This window comes from Chiloscyllium plagiosum, chromosome 19 (genome assembly GCF_004010195.1).
Source record: "Chiloscyllium plagiosum isolate BGI_BamShark_2017 chromosome 19, ASM401019v2, whole genome shotgun sequence".
Classification (NCBI taxonomy): domain Eukaryota; kingdom Metazoa; phylum Chordata; class Chondrichthyes; order Orectolobiformes; family Hemiscylliidae; genus Chiloscyllium; species Chiloscyllium plagiosum.
Window position 1 is genome coordinate 9260258 of NC_057728.1, and position 22495 is coordinate 9282752.

The 22495-nt window shown below is 41.8% G+C and overlaps 1 protein-coding gene across 4 annotated transcripts in view; it reads left to right on the plus strand.

Annotated features, from left to right (window-relative positions):
- Positions 1-22495, plus strand: part of pdzrn4 (PDZ domain containing ring finger 4) — a 478752-nt gene that overhangs the window by 376722 nt on the left and 79535 nt on the right. Inside the window, exon 1 of one of the 4 annotated variants that reach the window (XM_043709047.1) lies at positions 7727-7783. The exons of the other annotated variants lie outside the window; for them this stretch is intronic. The gene's annotated coding sequence lies outside the window, so the exon portion shown is untranslated. Of the gene's footprint in view, positions 1-7726; positions 7784-22495 lie in introns of those variants that run through there. 4 annotated transcript variants of the gene reach the window in all.

A 22495-nucleotide genomic window follows, 5' to 3' on the forward strand; every position in this document is an offset into this window, starting at 1 on the left:
CCAAATGAATTACAGTGTCAGTGGAAGGGTACTGGTGGGGACTTCAGGAGAGGAAGAAACGGAGGGCTTGGAGGCCCTAGTCATGGCGGATGGAGGTGTATAGGGACTGGATGTCCATGGTGAAGATGAGGCGTTGGGGGCCAGAGAAATGGAAGTCTTGAAGGAGGTGGAGGATGTGGGTGGTGTCCCGAATGTATGTAGAGATATTGGTGTTGGCAGGGAAGCATGAGGAGAGACAGACCAAAGTCACTAAGTAGAATCTTGTATAAGGTTCTCATCTGCCAGCAAGACCCTGCATCGCATTTCTGTGGGTACATTTGCCACATTTTGTGCCACATCACAGGATTGAGGAGTGGACATCCTGCCTGTTGAGAGCTGCTGACCAGTCAGAGGGCACCAACTCTTCTGTAGTCAGCAGTGCCACCAGGGAGTCTCTGATGGCGAATGGTACTGTACCCACCTGAGGTCTCGAATTGAGGAACAATCTTGGTCAAGGGTCTACCATGATGATTAGAAACTGGCCCGGAAGACCATTTATCCCATGCCTTAATTGAATTTAGACTAATACTCAACTTGTTTGATCACAATTTGCGTTGCACAGTCATTGTTGCTATGGTAACAGTATTGTCATTATAATCTTCCGTGTTCCATCCCATTTTTTCTTAAGGTTCCCTGCAGAGAACCGTTTACTGAGTCGGAGCTCTGGAGTTCTCATTAACCAAGTGTCAAACAGCTACATTTATAATGACTTCCCACTGCAGCTTTAGTGTTCGATACATAAGAATTTTAAGACCATTGTTGCACCTGGTTGGCAAGCTGGTAATGTATTAACTGTGATACTGGTGTACAGATGATGATCATCAGTATGTTCCACAGTGTTAATTTGTACTATAATGCAGATAGGGGACACAGCCTGAGAAAGGTGTACATGTGTTTAAAGTTAATTTTATGTGTAAATGCCTTTGTTGTCACTGGTTTTATGAACAAGTTTTTAGTGTGCTGTTGAAGCCTCCTCTTTTGTAGTGTGTGCCATGAATCAAGTGTTGCAGTTTTGTTTTACTCTTATTATTATGGAGTGGCAGCAATGGTCTGATGAGCTGCCTAAGATTATTACCTCCATTGTGATAACAGCAAGTTGTCATGTGAGCAGACGCTGCAGGCTCATCAATATTTCCTAATCTCATTATAGAGTACGGGTTGTCTCAAAGAACACAAGCGTCCACCTGCCAGTCAATTGTTGTGACCATTTGGTCAGGCTCTAATGTTACAAACACATCAGCAATCAAAGCTTATTAGAGCTGCCTATGTAGCAAACTGTCTGCATTAATCTGACAATTTGGTGAACTCAGGACATGATCCAGCAAGGCCAGTGTTCAATGAACTGTAATGCACTTCAGATAGTTAGTCACAGTTTTTCTTGGTGTAGTTTCATCATCTTTCCTGTCTCTGTGCAGCCAGTGTCTGTATTGTTCGGAAATATTATGATGATGATTGCTTAGTCATTGTGCTCCACATAGTTTAAAGTTGAAGAATTTGGTTTAGCTCCTCCTGAAGAGATGATTTGTTTGTTCAAGAAAAATAATGTGTTTGTTCAAGAATTATCACAAAGGAAATAAGTTTCTGTTGGTGGTTTTCTTCTGAATAAAACCCCTTTACATTTGAACAGCTTATTCTAAGTCTCGTAAAGAATATTCATGCACCTTTCACACTTGAACTGAGCTGGAGTCAAATGACCCACAGATTACAGTAAAATTGCAATGAAGGTAATTGGGTAGGATGATTGGAAAAGCATGTAGACCAGGACAAGAGGCAGATTGTCAACAAATTTAATGTGGGATTGTTTTGATATTTGAGGGAATACGTATTTCAAAGTTATCCATCTTTTTGGACCAGCCAGATTGGCTGCAATGTCTTCTCGGAACTTTTTTCTAGTGAATGTTCTCGTGTGTATATTTTGGATTTGAGGTCCTGTCACCTGTTAATGTATTGGCTGATATTTCTACAGAATTCACAGAAGGCACTTGCACAGCACTGATTCTGAATCGAAAGACCAGCTTCTTATCCTGACAACTGATTCAGTCTCTCCAAACCTGACTACAATGACAGAGAGAGAGACCTGTATCTTCAGCCGATTGTTGCAACTTTATGACATAACATCCATCGTTGACAACGCTTTCAGTCATCCACTGGCTTTAAAACACTTTGGGTAATCTAATGGTTTGGAAGATGCTATGTTAATAAAATTCTTTCTTTTCTTAACTTTTTCTCTTTCTCTCTCTCTTTTCCTTGCATGTACATGGGACTAAAGTGAAATCCTATCATCCTCCTTTCTGACATCCCTAATCCAGTGAATCCCCTTTGGGAAAGAGCCGATACTTCGTGCATGATAGGACTGGCTCAGGGATAATCGATGAGACGAAACACCTTAAATGACAGCAAACTACCTGTTAATGATTGCAGGGCTGGTGCCTGCCTGCCTGCGCCACTTGCCAATTAAAGTACCTGTAGGGGGCTGGTGGCAGAAGGCTCTAATTGGAGAAAAAGCAGCTTTGCAGCATGTTACACTCACTCTGGATGGCTGATTCATCAGCTGAAGCTTGTATGTCTGCCATCCATTTTGCAGCTTTCCCATTGCATTAACCTTCACACCAGGTGGAGAAGAAAAACACTCTCACAAGCATCATCTGAACTCATTTCAAACTTTTTATTTATTTCCTTTCGTAACCTTTAGCTGAACCAGGCTGTAGGATACATGCACATCTAATTGGTCCCTTTTTCTCTTTATCAAGATATATTGCCTGGGCTGCATTCAAGTGCAGTATTTGCAGCTATCTTTTACATATAACTGATTGTTTAATTGCTGATTAAAGATTGATGTACATGTAATGAGTCAGTTAGGGTGTGACAGACAATAGGGTTCTGCTTCTAGGGTCACATCAATTTTTCACTGGGGCCATAAATTTGGCTGGAACTTAAATAGTAAATAGCCATGATTGCAGGGCTAGTCTCGGAAGACACTCACCAGGAATGAAAATAAATGAATAGGCTTTCGTACCAAGAATGTTTCATTATGGTCATTAGTGCAGCAGGCCCTCAGTAAGATTAAAGGTAATGTTGTCTTTGTCAGATGGTATAATGCGAGTCTGTTCGTAAAGCTGTTATGTGGGATTTACACTGCACTTCAGTTTTTTTTAACCCTGTCAGCATCTTTTCTTGCTGATTTTTATTTACATCGGTCAGTTGTATTGTGAAATAAACAACAAAGGGAAAGTTAAAAATCACACAACACCAGGTTATAGTCCAACAGGTTTAATTGGAAGCACAGAAGCTTGGACTATAATGTGGTGTTGTGTGATTTTTAACTTTGTACACCCCAGTCCCATACCGGCATCTCCAAATCATAACAAAGGGAAAACGTCCTTATCCCGAGAGAGATTTAGAGTGCAATTTCTCACCGCATATGAGTGATTGACGTGAATAACACAAGCAAAGAAGAAATAGAAGGATGTGTTGACTTGATGGGAAGAGGTTCAAGTGGAACACAAGTGCCCACTTTGACCTAACAGTCCATTTCTGTGCAGGAAATTGTTTTAAATTCGGTGGCTACGCTTCCCCTGCATGCAACTGTGCAGTTGGTCCCACATCCACAAAGTAAGTCCTGGGCTACCTAATATTGGATAAGGTAATAGTCTGAATTAGTTGAAGCTCCACCCAATCCGATAATGTGTCACAGTCTTTATATGAAGAGGAGGAAGTTAAGCAGGATGTCCTGATGGAGATAGGCATGTCATCTCTGGCTTCTGATGGACATAATTAAAAAGACCAAGTGGACAATGTAAATGGTCTCTGTTGCTCGCATGCAATAAACTGCATTGTCAACCAAGTGCCTCCTTCTTGTTAAGACTTGATTAGTGTTTTTTCCACTCCCTCTGCCAATTTGATTGAATCTTAGATTCTATATTCCTCTGTAATTGTTTTGTTGACTTTGTAATTGTTTTGTTAGGCTCCCTCCACAGACTGTCTCAACTACTAAAGCCGTTACAAAGAGGAGTAAAAAGAAGGTTTGGTGGCAGCATCCCACCCTAAACACGTCACCTATATTTGGTACATACAACTGATAAGTAGTGTATAGGGCGTATAACATCATGCATTAGTGGGATACCTCAAAAGAACGTACTCACTTTCCTGTTGATGCAGTTCGTTGTGGCTGTACAATATTGGCCTCAGTTACACACTCCAGTTCCTGGTGGAGTGGGATTTGCAGTAGTAAGGCTGATAGGCTGAGGTGCCTGCAGGACAGCTCAGGAAGGCCTGATTTGTACTTGATCCAGTGGGCTGTCTTGCTGGTACAGGCAGGGCTAAGTCAATGCTGAAAATGCCTGTTCCCCCACACATTATGCAGAGAGCATTAAATCTTGGCCACTGTTTCCACTAGTTGGGGACTTTGCAGAAGAGAATGACAGTGAATGTTAGGTTCATTTTAAATCTGAGATCAGTGGAGCACGGTTCACCAAATTATTAAATGATATGAAGCAAAGAGGGGTCTATATGGACTTGGGTTACAGATTAGCCAAGATCCCACTGAAGGGCACAAGTCTGGTTTGAGGCTCTAAGTAGGTTTCTCCTGTTCGCTTTTGTGTAATGATAAAATCCTGTGCACACTAGAGCAGCATATTAGTAAAGTAGCTAATAGGTTACTAAGAAGTAACTGTTGACATTGAGATGGTATAATCCATACTGGGCAGCAATTAGGTGCAAGCTGAACAAAATTTGCAACTTTGAACGATGGAAGGGAGTCACTCGGAGGCAGTGACCAGGTGCTTTTGCAATCCTGCTACTTTAATACTGTAACCAAGGGGCAGTGCACCATTCCCTGAGCAATGCAAACTTGCCATCCTCTCTTGCTCCAGCTACATCAAACACTTGCTTACTCCTTGCTAATGGGGAACTAATGTCATATTCAATAACCCTGACACAACTGAAGTCTGGCAGCAGTGGGCAAAGAGTGACACCACTGCGTCACAATTGGCACTGTGTATTTGTATTTGAAAATAACCAGAGCACTGGTTAGTGGTGTCGAATGAACAGACAGTCGGAAGTTCAATGCTCTTTACTCATAACTCACCATTTGCCTTCTCATATAAAAGGCTCTGTGCCACTGTTTCAAAGAAGAGCAGCAGAAATTCCCTGGTGACAGACAAATATTTATCTCCCTGCTAACATTGCTAGAAACAGATTAGTCGTGTGCACAGTACAGTAAAGACCAGATACTATCCACAAATTAGTAATGGCTGCTGGGCTTCCAACCACAGTGACTTAACTTCAAAAAGTAATTTATCTTCCATGAAGCCCTTGAAGATGTGCTAGGTGATGAAAGCCTCTATGAAATCCAGACCCTTCTGGTTTCCTGATAGCTAGGATAGGACATAAGAAAAACTTTGCTGAGGAAGAATTTGGGATCTTGCTGGAGCTGATGCATGCATCTGACTTTGAGGGATGCAGAGAGTTGGATCATACCCATGTGCATTCAGTAATAGCACTGTTAAAACTGTTCATGGTGTGTGCGTTGTTTGATGTCCACTCAAAGCGCAGCGGATTATATCCATTTTCATTCCACAATATGTCACTTGGTCAGTAATCTGGAATCTTACAGATGGGAGGAAGATTTGTGTTGTGATAGATTGACTGGCATGAGAGGGGGAAAAATAGCCTTTTTTTTTGTCCAATCTTTCTTGGCTCAGATTTCTCCCATTTGTTGGAGATTGATAAGCTGAAAAGGAAATGGGACCTCTCAGCAGGCCGATGCAAAATATGAGGCGGACTGGTGAAATATGATGACCACCAGAGTGGAAAAAATATGGTCTGTCAGATGTGTAAATAATGAATTGCTGGCTATGTAAGAGCTGAGTTAGCCTATAGCCTCTCTGATTTTGATGTTTTGAATTCTCTGGCACTCTGTGGTATGGTTAAGAATGTAAGATTTTTGCATTTTAGTTCCACACTGTGATGGTTCCCTTTATTTAGCAACTATTTTAATATTTTTTCTCTATTTAGAGGAAGATGGTTGGATGGTTAGAATAGAGACTTTCTTGTGGTTCTTGAGTACAAAATCTAGATTTACACTAAGGTACAATACTGAGAGAGTGCTGCACAGTCAGAGATGCTGGCTTCCTGATGAGATGTCACAGTAATACCACAGCTGTGCATACTTTTGGTTGGAAAGAAAATAACATGTCACACTAGTTGAAGAACAGGAGTGAAGATCCCTTGTGACGATGCAGTGGCTTTAAGGGGTGTAGTTTGTCCTGGTTTATTTTTAGAAGAGAGGCTTTAAGGCAGTTGTGATGAGCTGGCTAGTGAAGGCCCATAAAGTAAATAGCTTGGGAGCCTTGGGGTTTTGTTTAAAGTTGGAACAATAGAAGCAGCCTGGATGGGTGCAGCCAGCTCTCTAAGACCAGGATTTCTGTTTTTTTTAATATTTTTTAGCTTTGAGATTCAGCAGCAGTTGCTGCTGGAATCTTAACAGGGTTGGAAGCTGCAGAAAATGTCTCCTGACTGTGTTTTTGCTTGATATGTTTTTTTTCTCTCTCCGCTGCTGTATTGTATGAGAGAAAATCTGATTCCTGACTTTGCCTTTTTGCCAAGAAGTTTGTTTGTGGGATGTTACTATACTGGAACAGTTAATATTAAGTTTTCCAGTAGAGTTAAGATATTCTAAGTTCTTTTTTTCTTTGGTTGTATTTTAACAATAGCATTTCAATAAATTATGTTTTGCTTAACATTAAGTAATTTGACTGGTCGAATTGCATCTGGAACACAGCACTTTATGTTTGCCTTTAAAATAAGAAAAGGCTAAGGTCTGGGCTACCTTCTTCAAATATTTTGAGGGGATCTAGTCTGGTACGTAACATCCCCCAGCATCCTGGTTAATGTTTACCACCAACCACCATCACTAAGTCAAACTTTCATGTTGTTGTGTAACCTTGCTGTGAACCAATTAGGTGCTGCATTTCCCAATGTAATGGGAACAACCTACCTGCTGTACAGTTAATATCAAACAGTTGTTGGATCTTTCCTGTCGTGTATCACGCACTTATCCCTGTCCTCTCTCATCTCGGAAGGACTGTAACACAGGTTCAGAGATAATCTGATCATAGTGCATTAGCTTTCTTCATTTGAGCTTGTAGGATTCGCTGTAATCCAAAATTTAACCAGTTTCACTTTTACAGTGGAGTTAAATGATTGTTGACAGCAGCTGCTAAATCAGCTCCATTTTCAGAGTTTTGTTTCATATTGTAAGACTTATCTGTTTAAAACCAATTGGCAAATTCACTGTCATCCAGCAGATGACTGACCTCTGGTGTAGCTATGAAAAGACATAGACTGGTTTTAGTGGAAAGCTTCTTCAATGCCGAAGGGTTAGCAATGTAAGCAGTGAAAACAATCAAAATGTACTTCCACTCTGCACATGGTTATTGTTTGGGTAAGAAAGGACTTAAAGTTTGTTCACATGCCAATCCTGTGTAAGTATAATTTTGATGTTGACTGCCTGAAGATGACACATTATGAATGTTTTTGGCTTAAACGTAGGTAACTCAGCAGTGGTTTGTACCTTGAGGTTAAAAGTCTTTTTACAACATGCAATCTCTCTTCTGACAGTTCTTGTTTTCACTTTGCTGATGTTTTAAGTTACTTTTGTTGAACAAGCTCATACTCATGAGTTTTATTTTCCCTTTCAGGTAAGAACTTTTACTCAGTTGCTTGCTGGTACTGGTCTCTCAGAGTAAGTAGCTGTTTATTCTCATTGTTCTTGTATTTTGAACTGTATCTGCTCTGCTGATTGCCACAGCACCATGTATTGTCATTGGGATTTCAGCAAATGGAGCATTCCAGCCTAATCCTCCAAATAGGATTTCAGTAACTCAATGACAGAGCACCTACATTACATCTGAGATCCATACTGCAGAGTAACAAATGTTCATCTTTCCAGCTTACTGATTCTGCCATTCGAATCAGATTGCTTTTATCAGTGTGAAGGACAGAATAGGCCCATGGACACTGATTCCAAAATAAATTGTTGCCATGGAAAACTTCTCATTCACCCATCAGTCCTTTGCTCACTGATCTATGTTGGTCCTCAGTCCCACACAACATCTTGGTTTTAAAATTCTCCTCCTCATGTCTACATCATTCATGGATGAAACCTGGCCCAATACGACATGGAGATCTCAGTGTCCCTCGGTCTCTGGCTTTTTGCTCAGTCTTTCAACCTCCAACATGGGCAGCTCTTTCTCGAGCTGCCTCAGTTCTGAATATCTGTGACTCCCCAACAAAAGCTCCTCCTTTGACACCCTTCAAACCCATGTCTTTGCCCAAATCTTTGATTGCCTGTCCTAATGTTGCTATGTCCTATTTGCTGTTGTGTCAATTTTAGTTTGGTTGTGCTCTTGTGAAGGACCTTTACTATTGCATATGTTGCAGAGTCAGTTCCACTATAACGCGGTAGTTCTGTTCTCGTGCAATTGTGCGATATAAGAAAATCGCATAATAGCAGCACCATTTAAACTTATGGGGCCGGAATCGCGTTATAACTAATACACTCTTCAAAAGTTTGTGCTATAGAAACAGTGTCTCCCAGTTCGTCAATTGGTTATAGCGAATTCATGTGAATGAAACACGCGATATAGCCGAACAACCTGTACAACTACAGTAACTGTTTTAAAAGAATCCAACAAATTATTCAATCGTCTGTTCAACATATGTTAGTTTCAGAGGACATTCTTTGGATACAGTAATGGGACCAATAGTTACCTGAGGCTCTTAACACACCGGACAGTATTTTATAAGAAATGACTCAGGGTAAATAGAGTCCTACAGTATGGAGACAGGCCAGTTGGCCCAAACTGGTCCATGCCAACCAAAATGTCCATCACCACTAACCCCATTTCCCTACACTTGGCCCATATCCTTCTAAACCTTTTTTATCCATGTATTTGCCCAAATGCCTTTTAAATGTTGTTAATGTACCTGCCTCAACCACTTCCGCTGGCTGCTCATTCCATATGCGTATCACCCTCAGTGTAAAAACGTTGCCCCTCAGGTTCCCCCTAACCTTAAACTGATGCCCTCTAGTTTTTGATTCCCCAACCCTGGGACAAAGACTGAGTGCATTCACCCTTTCCATGTCTCTCATGATCTTATACATTTCTATAAGATCCCTTCCTCAGTCTCCTACGCTCTGAAGAAAAAAGTCCTAGTTTGTCTAACCTTTCCCTGTAACTCAGACCATTGAGTCCTGGCAAAATTCCCTGTAAATTTCTTATGCACTCTTTCCAGTTTAATAATATCCTTCCTGTTGCAAGGTGACCAAAACTGAACACAATACTTCCAAGTATTGCGGCCTCCCAACATCCTATACAATTGCAACGTAACTTTCTAACTATTACACTCAATGCCCTGACTGTTGAAGGCCAGTGTGCCAAAAGCCTTCTTCACTGCCCAGCTACCTGTGCCTCCACTTTCAGAGGACTGTGCACCTAAACCCCAAGGTTCCACTACACTCCTTCAGGCCTTACCATTCACCATGACACTCTTTGATTTGGAGATGCCAGTGTTGGACTGGAGTGTACAAAGTTAAAAATCTCACAACACCAGGTTATAGTCCAACAGGTTTAATTGGAAGCACTTGCTTTCGGTGCGCTGCTCTGCTGAAGGAGCAGCGCTCCAAAAACTAGTGCTGCCAATTAAACCTGTTGGACTAATAACCTGGTGTTGTGTGATTTTTACCTTGATTTGACTTTCCAAAATGCAACACTCTCACTTATCTATATTAAACTTCATTTGCCGTTTCTAGGCCCACTTCCTCAGCTGATCAAGGTCCTGCTGCAATTTCTGATAACTTTCCTCACTATCCACGATACCTCCTATTTTAGTGTCATCTACAACTCACTAATCATACTTTGTACATTCTCATCTCATCATCATCATAGAATCCCTAAAGTGTGGAAACAGGACATTTGGTCCAACAAGTCCATGCCAACCCTCCAAAGAGTAACCCACCCAGACCCATTTCCCGACCCTATTACTCTACATTTACCCCTGACTAATGCACCTAGCCTACACACCTTTGGATTGTGGGAGGAAAGCGGAGCACCCCGAGGAAATCCACGCAGACACTGGGAGAATGTGCAAACTCCACACAGACAGTCGCCTGAGGCTGAAAACAAACCAGGATCCATGGTGCTGTGAGACTGCATTGCTGACCACTGAGTCACTGCCCAAAATCGTTGATATAGATAACAAACAGCAATGGGCCCAGAACCGACCCCTGAGGCACTCCACTAGTCACAGGCCTCCAGCCTGACAAGCAGCCTTCCACTATTACCCTCTGCTTTCTACCATCAAGCCAATTGTGTATCGAAATTGCCAGCTCCCCCTAGATCTAACCTTCCAGAGCAGCCTACCATGTGGAACCATATCAAAGGTCTTACTGCAATTCAAATATACACCGCGTCTACTATCCTGCCCTCATCAACCTTCCTGGCCACTTCACCAAAGAACTCTAACAAATTTGTGAGGCATGATCTCACACGCACAAAGCCATGTTGATTATTCCTAATCAACCCCTGTCTTTCCAAATGCATGTATATCTTATCTCTCAGAATCTTCTCAAGTAATTTATCTCTGACAGATGTTAGGCTTATTGGTCTATAGTTCCCAGGTTTCTCTTTGTATCCCTTCTTGAATAAGGGCACAGCATTCACTACCCTGCAGTCTTCCGGGACCTCACCGTGACACAAACATATCAGCCAGGGGCTCCACAATTTCTTCTCGAGCCTCTTGCAGTGTTCTTGGATATATCTGATCAGGACCAGGAGACTTATCCACCTTTGTACATTCATCCAATATCTCCTCTACTGCGATATGGATTGTCCCCAAGATATCACCACTAACTTGCCCCATTTCCCAAGTCTTCATGCCTTTCTCTACAGTAAGCACAGTAATTCAAGAACTATTTCCATAGCTCCCTTTGTCCCAAGAGAGATCTCAGAGCACTTTAAATTGGGATGGATAGCAGCTGGGCAAGGGAGAGTGGCAAAGTGTCAGGAAAGAAGCAGCTTAGTTTGGAAGGGAGGAAAGTACAAGAATGAAGCCAAGGCGGTTTGTCTTTTGCATTTTTGTGGCATGTGACAAAGCCCCAAAGCAGAGATCCTGAAGGAGCAAATTAATAAGGTGTATCCGTTTACATAAGGGTAGCTTTCCACAGTAAAGGATGGGCGTGGAAAACAAAATGCTGATCAGTTTTGGTACATGTCAAAAGGTAAAGTGTCAGATGGAAATCATCGTCATAACAAAACCTGAGGACAAGAATTGTAATCTGTTCTTTGGGACAGGGGAAACCAACAGATGTTGGTGTATGATATGATGTAGAAAACATGGGTATTCATGCAAGTGAGGGCCTGAATACCAGATCATTTGCTGTCAATAAATAGCGGAAGCAGGGGAACTTCCAAAGTCAGTCAGTTGCATTAAAAATGTAAGGCTGCAATGGGAGAGGACTAGGTCAGAGAACCATACCATTCTTTCTGACATTGTGTTACTTGAAAGGTGATTCTATTTGTTGAATCCAGCAATCAAACGATATTTTGAAGACTGGATTGCTCAAAAAATCATTTAGCAATGTGCAAAGCTGTAACTGTATTAAATTTTAGTTGATGAGATTTACTCAATATATGGTTGAGAATTGTTTTCTGATTTTTCTCTTCAATTAATCCGCAAACATTATAGAAATGTATTGCAATAATGTGTCTTGGGTCTGATTTTGTCCTGTGCAGGAATATTACACATCAGCTGCATGCCTGAGTCTTTAATATATGGCAAGGTGCACATGTTCCAAGTCTGCTATGGGGAGGAAAGGACTGTGTTATTTTTATCATAACTGTTTTCACACTGGATTCTCATGTTAACTGCTGAACAAAAACTCACCTTTTAATCATCTGTGCCTCCCAATGCAGAAATTATTGTTGACACCTAGTTTGCAAAAGGTGAATGTGCATGTGCATGTTAATAGTTACATTAAAGGCTCATGAACTGAATCTTCGACTGAGGGAAGTCATTATTTGTCCCTATGTACATCCAATGAAATACTTTGGTTGCAAGGAGTAGGATCATTAGTTTTGTGGACAGTCACACCTCATTAAGTCATTGCAATACCCACATGGAGGAAAGCAATGATTTTGAGTCACCTACAGAACTGCAGAAGCGCAAATGTTACACGTGAGAGTAAAGAAGACATTCCGTTACATTGAGAAATATTAGACCATTATAAACTGATGCTGCACCCCCCCCCAAACTGCCAGATAGTCTTGGCCTTCACGTTGACCACTCGAACGTAACAGCTTCATTTACAAGCATTCTGTCAAGATCTTTTCTCAGTGCCCAGTGAGTTTCTGCTATTGATGGAAGTGAAAGATCCATGAATTGCTCCAGGATTCATTCCTGTCATTTGAGGCTGAGGAATGCCAAGTGACCCAGTTATGATGCAGTGCAAGTATGAAGAAAATGGGAATTGGGCTTGTTTATAGCCTTCATGAACTCTGTACATCTCAAAGCAAATTAATAACTACTGTAATGTTCAGCTGGAGGTGGGCAAGTGGGGGTGGTGCTGTTGCAGGAAGGAGGGAGACTGACCCTGATTTTATTTCCTTCAAGTTAATTTCTTAACCCAAGAATGCAATAAGAAATGAGGACTTGTGCAGGCTCATGTTTTTGTTCCCTGAGTATGGAATCAGTGATGTAATAGTCTTCCCCACCCCCCATATGCTATATGTTGAAGATGAAAATGCCATACATCTCAGTTCAGTGCAAACCCTTTATTGTACATTTTCAGTTTTCTTTTGTGCTATAAATTGACTTAGAGTTATATTATCATAGGTTTGGAGCTGATAGTTCTCTCATCACTTTGCTATGTCCAATATTTGATGAGGTGTTATACAAAGCAACTCACTTTCTTTTGTTATCAGTTCCTGGTCTAATTGTTAATTTTTAAAATTTAGGCAATCTGTTTGCCCATCATGATAAAAGCTACATCAGGCATGCACAATATTGGGTGGAACAGAAAGCACCATGTACTCTGACCCAGTAAGATAGCTCAGTGGCATCCGAAGGCCATCTATTTGTGCTCTGGGACAGTGCTTACTTTTCAAAGCCTAGTAACACTGACCATTCTACGAGTCATTGCAAGGGGAGCCTAACAATTTTACTCATCCAAATTAATGTGGGTCAAACTGTTTGATCCTTCACGGAGCCTCCTTTTTGAAATGAAAAAGTATAGAATAGTTCTCCACCACTACGATCTCGATTTGACCCAGAGGCAACAGAGAAAACCCAAATCGTTTCATAAGCCTAGCCACCCAGCCAAATTTGTTTCAAGAGTGCTGCTTATTTTCCATGACAGTTATACATGCAAATTCAACTCCATTTGTCAGTCTGGATCTTTTGGATAGCCAAAATTAGTGCCAGCATTGGGTCAGTAGTAGCTCTTTGTCAAAAACAGACAGGTTCAAGTCCCACTGCAGGATTTTGGCACTCAATTCAGTCTGATATTCTAGACTTTGTGCTAGTGTGGTACAGAGGGAATCTTGTTGGAGGTGTTGTCTTTTCGATGACATTTTAAAGCAAGGCCCTGTTGGTCTTTACAGCTGTCTGATAAACAATCTGGGGTACTATTCACAGAAGAGCATGTGAGTTATCCCTGATACCCTGATCATTATTTATCCTACTACAGACCTCCCTTCACTGGCATTTGTGAGTATTTCATGAAAACTTCCAACAAAGAGTGACTACCCTTCAAATTCACAGCAAAATTATTTTGTTAACCGTATGGTTATGAAAGTTACTATACAAATTCAAGTTCTTTCTAAATGTAAAATAGCAAATTAAAGCTAGTTCTACTGAGTACGAGGTTAGTCAGGGCCACTATCCATCAGGTATAAATGTTAGCTTTCTCCACATTGGACTGGATACAAAATTTTTATATTGACAATGCGCACTGATTAACTACCTTAAACAATGGAGAGAATATCTAGGGGTGGTTGATAGAAGGGAAGAAAACAAAAGGAAATTTGAGTTTTATTTTCTTATAGAAAACAAACTCCCCACGTGTTCTCCAAGCAGTCAGCCCTAACCGCCTGTCACTGGTTCAGGCTCAACTTCTATCTGTCCTGCTGCTCCTCACTATTACAGAGAAGTTTCTTGCTCTCCTCCCTCAATATTGTTGACTCTCAATGGTATTTTTATCAAAACCCCCACACCCTTCTACCAGTTCAAGTGGCACTTCCTTCTACCATCTCTCTACTCCTAATTCATTTGAGCATTCCACACTTACTTCCCTTTTAATGCCCTCCAGAGCGTGAGAATGCCTTCCTCCCTCTGCAACACAATACCTTCCCTCTTGGTCTTTTGTTTCCCTCGAAATTGCTGACTTGACCACTCAATTTAGTCAAAGTGACTGTCAATCTTATCCCATCCTTGACCTCTGCTTCCAGTTCCAGTTCTAGCGCAGCACCTACTCATGTAATTAATTCCTACATTCCATTTTGTACCAGGAAGAAAAATTCCTGCACTCCTGAGGATTTCTCCTTACCCAGAGTTACTTGCAGGTTGGGATTTGCAGTCAGAGTGATGCTGGCAACAGGAGAAGCCCCATATGTGCTGTTTTTAATTCTCAAACAGAGACTTGCAGACTGGTGCCCAAACACAGATGGCTGCTGGCACATGAAAAAGATAAGGAATACTTAGCAATATTATCTGACATATTTACAATGACTGTTAAAGGAAGGGGCAGAAATTGGGCATATTATTAAATGCCTGCCAATCGCTGGAGTGGGAGTAATTTCAGGACAGGAGAGCTGGCAGAGCAGAGATACGCTGCAACAAAATGGAAAATGAAAGGGACAAAGGTTCCAATTTGAATTCTAGGCGATCTCTGTAAGGTGAGCGAGGTGAGTTCGAATCTCACTCGCTGAAGTAATCCGATCTGGATTGACTTCACACGCTAACTCAGTGGTTAGCAGGGTGTCACGGTGGCTCAGTGGTCAGCACTGCTGCCTCACAGCACCAAGGTCCCAGGTTCAATTCCACCCTTGGGTGACTGTGTGTGTGGAGTTTGCACGTTCTCCCTGCATCTGCATGGGTTTCCTCCAGGTGCTCCGGTTTCCTCCCACAGTCCAAAGACCTGCAGGTCAGGTGAACTGGTCATGAGAAATTGCCCGTAGTGTTAGGTGCATTAGTCAGAGGACAGGGTGGGTACTCTTCGGAGAGTCGATGTAGACTTGTTGGGCCAAAGGGCCTGTTTCCTCACTGTAGGGAATCTAATCTAAGTTGTCACAATAGTGGTAAAATATAGATAATCAATTTTTAACTTCCATCACTTGTTTTTAATACCTGAGAACTATGTGGACTGTGGTTATAAAAGCAAGAGAAACAAGAACTTAAATTACTGCAGCAAACACCTGACTGCAGATTTATTTTCTGACCATGTCTCAGTCTGGGGAAAAAAACAAAATTGTTTGACCTGAACTTACCATTTTATATAAAGACACTAGAACCATTGGGCATCAAGAAATCCCTGTTACCTCTTTTAGTTTACACTTGTATGAAAAATTGTACAAGCTGTTCATAAAGTATTCGCCTGTGATATCAAGCTTGGAAAGATAATGGAGCTGGATGTGGGAATATACAAATGAACCATATTTCAGTAGATGCTTGCCAGATTAGCAGAGTGTGAGAGAAGGAAAATGGATTGGTAATGGTAAGTACTGGAAGATTCTCTCTCTGTTTCCTTCTGAACATCTCAACCAGCACAGGTGAGAAGACAAGTCAGAGAAGCATCCATTCACTGAGAGCTCAAGGTTTCTAGATTGTCTCAGCTACTTGGAGAGCAAGGCATCAACTAAACAACTGTGGTCTCAGGTTCAAGTATAACGAGTTGAGGACTTCAAGAACTTCTTAAATTGCCAATCTTGATATTGGTTTTCTGACCAGCCACTCTTTACTTCCTGAGCATTATAGCTGGGTTTGATGGTACATTTCTCTTTTTTTTCTTGGTTAGTAGGCAATAGAATTCCACCTTTTTTTTTCCATTTTGAGGAAACCTTGCAGTTGGCTCCTTCATTCTGATCTAGTGACAATGTAAATTAAGTGCAAATAGAGGCTAAGAAAAACTTAATTTGTTGCATCTGGTCCAAGAGGTTTAAAAGTCCCCCTCCTCACTGGTTATAACAGCCTCTATCGTGTTAGTGGTTGGCGGATCTATTTCTAACCCAAACTGAATTGCAGAAAACTGCATGAACCCTTGTGTGTTTCTGAGGATTCTGATTTGCGAATGGGCCCAAGGAAACGTAGGCTTACAATAGGGCCCGGATAAATGCTCCTCTTGATCCTGGCCACATAAGGAAAGCATTTAAGCTTTTCAACTTCTGGTGGGCGTGCTTAACTTTTGCCTTGGTTGAGTTTCTCCACTCAGGCGTCATGTTAAAATTGCATGTGGATTGTGATGACATCATGCATATGTGAAAGAGGACCTCATTGCAAGTGAGCAAAGGTAAATATGGGGCAAAGGCCCATGTCCCTCATATGGGGCTCACTTGTAGATTGGCCATGATCTCAAGGAATGGGGGTCTGGCCTGAGTGGCCTATTCGCATATGGCATCGTCCAGGATCGTACTCTGCTTTGGGCCAGGAAGCAAAGCGGTGGATATTGACGACAATCCTAAATTGTTCTTATATTGATGTCCCATTTTGGCTGAACATCTCTATGAAGTGTCGGATGCTGAGGGGTGACTTTATGGAGGTTTGTAAAATCATGAGGGGCAGAGATAGGGTGAATGGCCAAAGTCTGAAAATGTGTTGCTGGAAAAGCGCAGCAGGTCAGGCAGCATCCAAGGAGCAGGAGAATCGACGTTTCGGGCATAAGCCAATCAGGAATGGCCAAGGTCGCCTTCCCTGAGTGGTGAGTCCAAAACTAGAGATCATAGGTTTAAGGTGAGAGGGAAAAAATTTAAAAAGGACCTGTGGAGTTACGTTTTCATGCAAAGGGTGGTGCGTCTATAGAATGAGCTGCCAGAGGAAGTGGTGGAGGTTGGTGCTGAAAAATGAGACATATCACGTTGGCTCTAAGTACCTTGTGATTTTTTTTACGTGAACAGTCATAATGTCGAATTGTGTTCTTGAATCAGAGATGGGGAGAATACAGATTGTTGAAATAGAAGAGTGCCAATTTTGTTTTCATTGTTTATTTTCATTTCATTTTCTGACTGCTTTTTCCATCAACACCGACAATGTTAATCACCAGTCACTAATTACCTTGAAGACTGCTGCCTGTTCAGAGTTAATCAAATTGCTCTAGGACTGTAGTCACATGTAGATCAGACTAGGTGAGGATGGCAAATTTCCATACCTAAAAGACTGTAGAGAGCCAATTAGAATCTTAGAATGCTTTTTTTTGATCCCAGTTTTCATTCTTTGTTAACTCAGGTATAATTGTCAAGGAGTTATATTCTCTGGATTATCATGCAGGCTTCATTCAAAAATTACCCAATCTATGCACAAATTGACTGCCATGTTTCTGAGATTTTAACAGTTGCAATTAATTGGTTATAAAACATTGACATCCTGTAGTTGTGAGAGGGACTAAATAAAGTTTTTTCTCTTACATGCACATTGCAGAAGTTTAATTATAAAGGGATTGGACAAAGTATCAAAAAGAATTTCATTGAAACATAAACACTGTATTTCATACTGGTGGTTGCAAGTTAATGCCAAATGTAATGTTGTGGGCCAAATCTGCTCGTCTGTAGATTGTCAGAAACTACACGCATGTATGTTGGGACTAAGGGCAGGGACAGAAATCAAAGACCTGGGTACTGATTCTGGCCCAGGCCTCCCCCAACCTTGGTATAATGGGACCTATAGGCTTAATGTATGAGGAATATTTGTGGTCTCTGGGACTATACCTGGTGGAGTTTGGAAAAATGATGGGGGATCTAATTAAAACTTACAGAATATTGAACAGCTTGGACAGAGTGGACGTTGGGAAGATGTTTCCATTGGCAGGAGAGATGCACAGCCTTTGAGTAAAGAGAAGATCCATTAGATTGCAGATAAGAAGAAACTTCTTCAACCAGAGTGTGGTGAATCTGTGGAACTAATTGTCACAGAAGGAGGCCAGGTCATTGAGTAAATTTAAAACAGATAAGTTCTTAATTGCCAAGTGGATCAAAGGTTACGGGGAGAAAGCTGGAAAGTGGGGTTGCTCCAGTTTCTTACCACAGCCCAAAATGTGCAGGTTAGCTGTATTGGCCATGCAAAATTTTGTTGTTTATCGGAATGTCTTAGGTTAGGTGGATTAGCCATACGAAATGCGGGGTTATGGGGATAGGGTAGTAGAGGTTGGATCTGCGTGTGTTGCTCTTCCGAGGTTTGGTGTGGACTCAACGGGCTGAATGGCCTGCTTCCACACTATTGGGATGCTATGATTGCTATGACACATTCCTGATCAGATTACCTGTTCAACCTGACCTGGCCAAATATATTTTGGTTAATGACTTATAATGCTTGTCAAATGAAATAACTGAGCATTGGGTTCGAAGATCATCAACTTGCCCACGTCATGCTCACCCATTTTTGCACCTTGTCCACCTCAGCTCCTGTATACTTATCCACCCATCCATTCACTAACATTCGAGCTGGACCTTGAAATTCGCTGTACAGCACCTAGTGCTGGAAAAGGGGCAATGGATCTTGTCCTCTCCCAACTCAAGCAGGGTCATGTCACGAAAATTCAAATGCAGAGCTGGGCTGAGGAGTGGCAGATGGAGTTCAACCCAGCCAAGTGTGAGGTTGTCCATTTTGGAAAGACAAATAAGAACGCAGAATGGTAGGGTTCTTAGTGAGGTGGAGGAACAGAGGGATCTTGGGGTCTATGTTCATAGATCTTTGAAAGTTGCCACTCAGGTGGATAGAGCTTGTAAGAAGGCCTATGGTGTATTAGCGTTCATTAGCAGAGGGATTGAATTCAAGAGTCGTGAAGTGATGTTGCAACTGTACAGGACTTTGGTTAGGCCACATTTGGAGTACTGTGTGCAGTTCTGATCGCCTCACTTTAGGAAAGATGTGGAAGCTTTGGAGAGGGTGCAGCGAAGATTTACCACGATGTTGCCTGGAATGGAAAATAGGTCGTACGAGGATAGGTTGAGAGTGCTAGGCCTTTTCTCGTTGGAACGGTGAAGGATGAGGGGTGACTTGATAGAGGTTTATAAGATGATCAGAGGAATAGGTAGAGTAGACAGTCAGAAACTTTTTCCCCGGGCACAACCGAGTGTTACAAGGGGACATAAATTTACGGTGAAGGGTGGAAGGTATAGGGGAGATGTCAGGGGTGGGTTCTTTACCCAGAGAGTGGTGGGGGCATGGAATGCGCTGCCTGTGGGAGTGGTAGAGTCAGAATCTTTGGTGACCTTTAAACGGCAATTGGATAGTTACATGGATGGGTGCTTAAGCTAGGACAAATGTTCGGCACAACATGGTGGGCCGAAGGGCCTGTTCTGTGCTGTATTGTTCTATGTTCTATGTAGTGGCAATCTGTTGATGGTTGTATGGAATATTCAAGCCGCTGCCTCAGTTATTAAATGTCATGTTGTAGTTGCTGATAAATTACACTTAAATGTTTAAAATTGAGACTATGTATAAGCAGTAGGCAAATTGTATATACAAGGTCATTCGTAATGTCATGATGTGGAAGTGCCGGTGTTGGACTGGGAAGACAAAGTTAAAAATCACACAACACTACGTTATAGTCCAACAGGTTTATTTGGAAGCACTAGCTAGTTACCTGATGAAGGCGCAGAGCTCTGAAAGCTAGGATTTCCATATAAACATGTTGGACTATAAACTGGTGTTGTGTGGTTTTTAACTTCATTGTTACTGTGTGTGTGCGTATATAAAATATATATATAATGGTGGCAGAATAAAGCATCTGATAAAGCTCTATTCTGTCTCCTAAACAAGCCTCCTGTTGTAGAGATCTCTTGGATGACCAATTCCATGGCATCATGTTGCCTTCAGTGAGTCTTCAATATGAAACACTTAATACCCTCTGAGTGACTAAAAGATGGGCCAGTGGTCACCGTATAGATCCTTTTCATATTGAAGTGCTGTCACAATCGAAGAGTAACAGTTACCAGCTTATCTACAGGCTGTGTCCCTGCCAAAGGGAGAATGTTTTGTCTGACCTTATTAATAAAAGTATGAGTAACCTTCAGTGTTGTGTTGCGATCACAGCATCTTTAGATAATAGTTTTGCTCTTTTATCAAATTGTCTGTTGTCTTCAATCTGTCAACAGTCATTACATTGCAATACAAAATGCTAGCTGAAGTATCAGTTATTTATGATTTTACAAGGGTGAATTTTAAAGTTTTAAATCAAAAGGTATTGTTTGCGATTTTGATCTCCATGTCTAAAAGTGGATTTACTTGCATTACAGAAAGCACAGTGACTCTTCATGAGGATGGTCTTTGCGATGAGGGCTAAATAAATTAGGCCTCTGCGTTCCAGAGTTTAGAAGAATGAGAGGTGATCTCACAATGCAATTCTAAAAAGATGGACGGATATAACTGTCAGTGATGCAGCCAGCATCTTGGAAGAGTAGAGAGAAAATAAGAAATATGTGTGAGAATGTAGAGAGAAAGTGGAGTAGATAACATACCCTGCCGAGTCATAGAATCCCCACAGTGTGGAAGCAGGCCATTTGGCCTGTTGAGTTCACACCAACCCTCCGAACAGCATTCCACCCAGATTCCACCCAAATTTGCATTCCAAAATGCAGCACCTACCTATGTCCTGAGGGCACCTCACTTAAGAACTATGGGGTCAGGTGAGGAAGAGTGATGTGTCTGGATTCTTCTCAATGTGATCTACCAGGATCAGTACTGGAGATAATTATTCCTTGATCAGCAAATAAAGAAGTCCAATGCCCAGTTTTAAAATGTCTGTATATTTGAGTTCAAACTAAGACTTGTGGGCTGATATTGTCCCTTCCTTCCCAATGGAATGGGCAATAACTGAGTAGACTGGCACTGACGTAATATTCTTCCCCTTTCCTGCCGGCCCTGCACTCAAATGCTGGGCAGGAAATCCCTGGGTAAATTTCCTGACCCAATATTAATACAGACCCTCAAGTAATCAGTTGATGTTTGTTTAAGGGGCTTCATCAGAACCCTATCATCTGCCCATTACCTGCCTTCCTAGTAGGTATGAAAAGTGCCAGCTTCCCAACAGAGAAACCAGTGCAGCCTACATGCCGAGTTGTCACACTGAGAGTAGTTTGGGGCCACGGGTAAGGAGCAGAAAGCCCACTCCACCTGCCTTTGCTTCCCCACCCTCTGACCACACCTCCATCCCTTCCTCATGCTGGCAGTCCCCCACCCAACCAAAAACAAAAGCGCTCACCTTTTCACCAGTGCAGCTCCTATGGGCTGTATAGCCTTCAGCAAAGTTCTGCAACTCAATGGGTGTTGAGTGGCAGGGCTCTGGATAACACGGACAGCCTACAGTGAAGTATTGATTGGTGCTTGATCCTCTGAACTTCTCCACTTGTCCACTGGGTATGGTTCATTGCTGCTGAAGACTCTTTCCCCCACCCCCCCACCCCTAACGTGGAAAGTACTGAATTCAGCTGAGACTAATATTTTCTCTCCCAGTTAGTTTATGTTCAACATTAGTCACTGTCTTCAATTGCTCCAATCTCGAGCAGTCAGAGGCACAGTGGTGGGACGATGTCTGAAAACTGTCCCCTTTCGTCAGTTCCCTCTGCACAGGCCCCATGATGTGATTAAATGAAAACAGTTTCTCTCCTTGTTTTAGATTGGTGCCATCAGCTCCTGGCAATCTGGTCAACCTATAACATGGCAAATACCTCCCCAGCCTCAGATGGCACCTCTTCAACCTGTGATTAACGTACAATCAGATCTTATACCTACTTTTCTCATCAACCTGTTCAGAGATGTTATTATACATAGCTGGAACAGGTGGGACTGAACTTGGGCCTCCCAATCCAACAGTAGGAGTACAACCACAGCAGGGTCCTATTATATTACTGGTTGGGTTTTTCACCATCTAACAGACTTTCCAGCACTTGTGACATAATTTTCTGATTTTACTCTTCCCTGTTATTGAGTAATTGGGAGTGATGATGGACGAGAGAGGCTGGAATAACACTGTTCAGCAGAAGATGGGAATGAATTAACATTTGGAAGTGTAAAATAAACAACATTTGGAATAAGCAAGGCTTAGTTATAAATATTGTCTTGAGGTTCTCTTGGATCTACAAGCCAATCGGTATGGTCATGGTTCTGATATTTATCAATCACATCATTAATAGCTTACCCAGTAAAATCTAACGCCTGACGAATGTTGCATTCAGTGGTACCTGCTGTG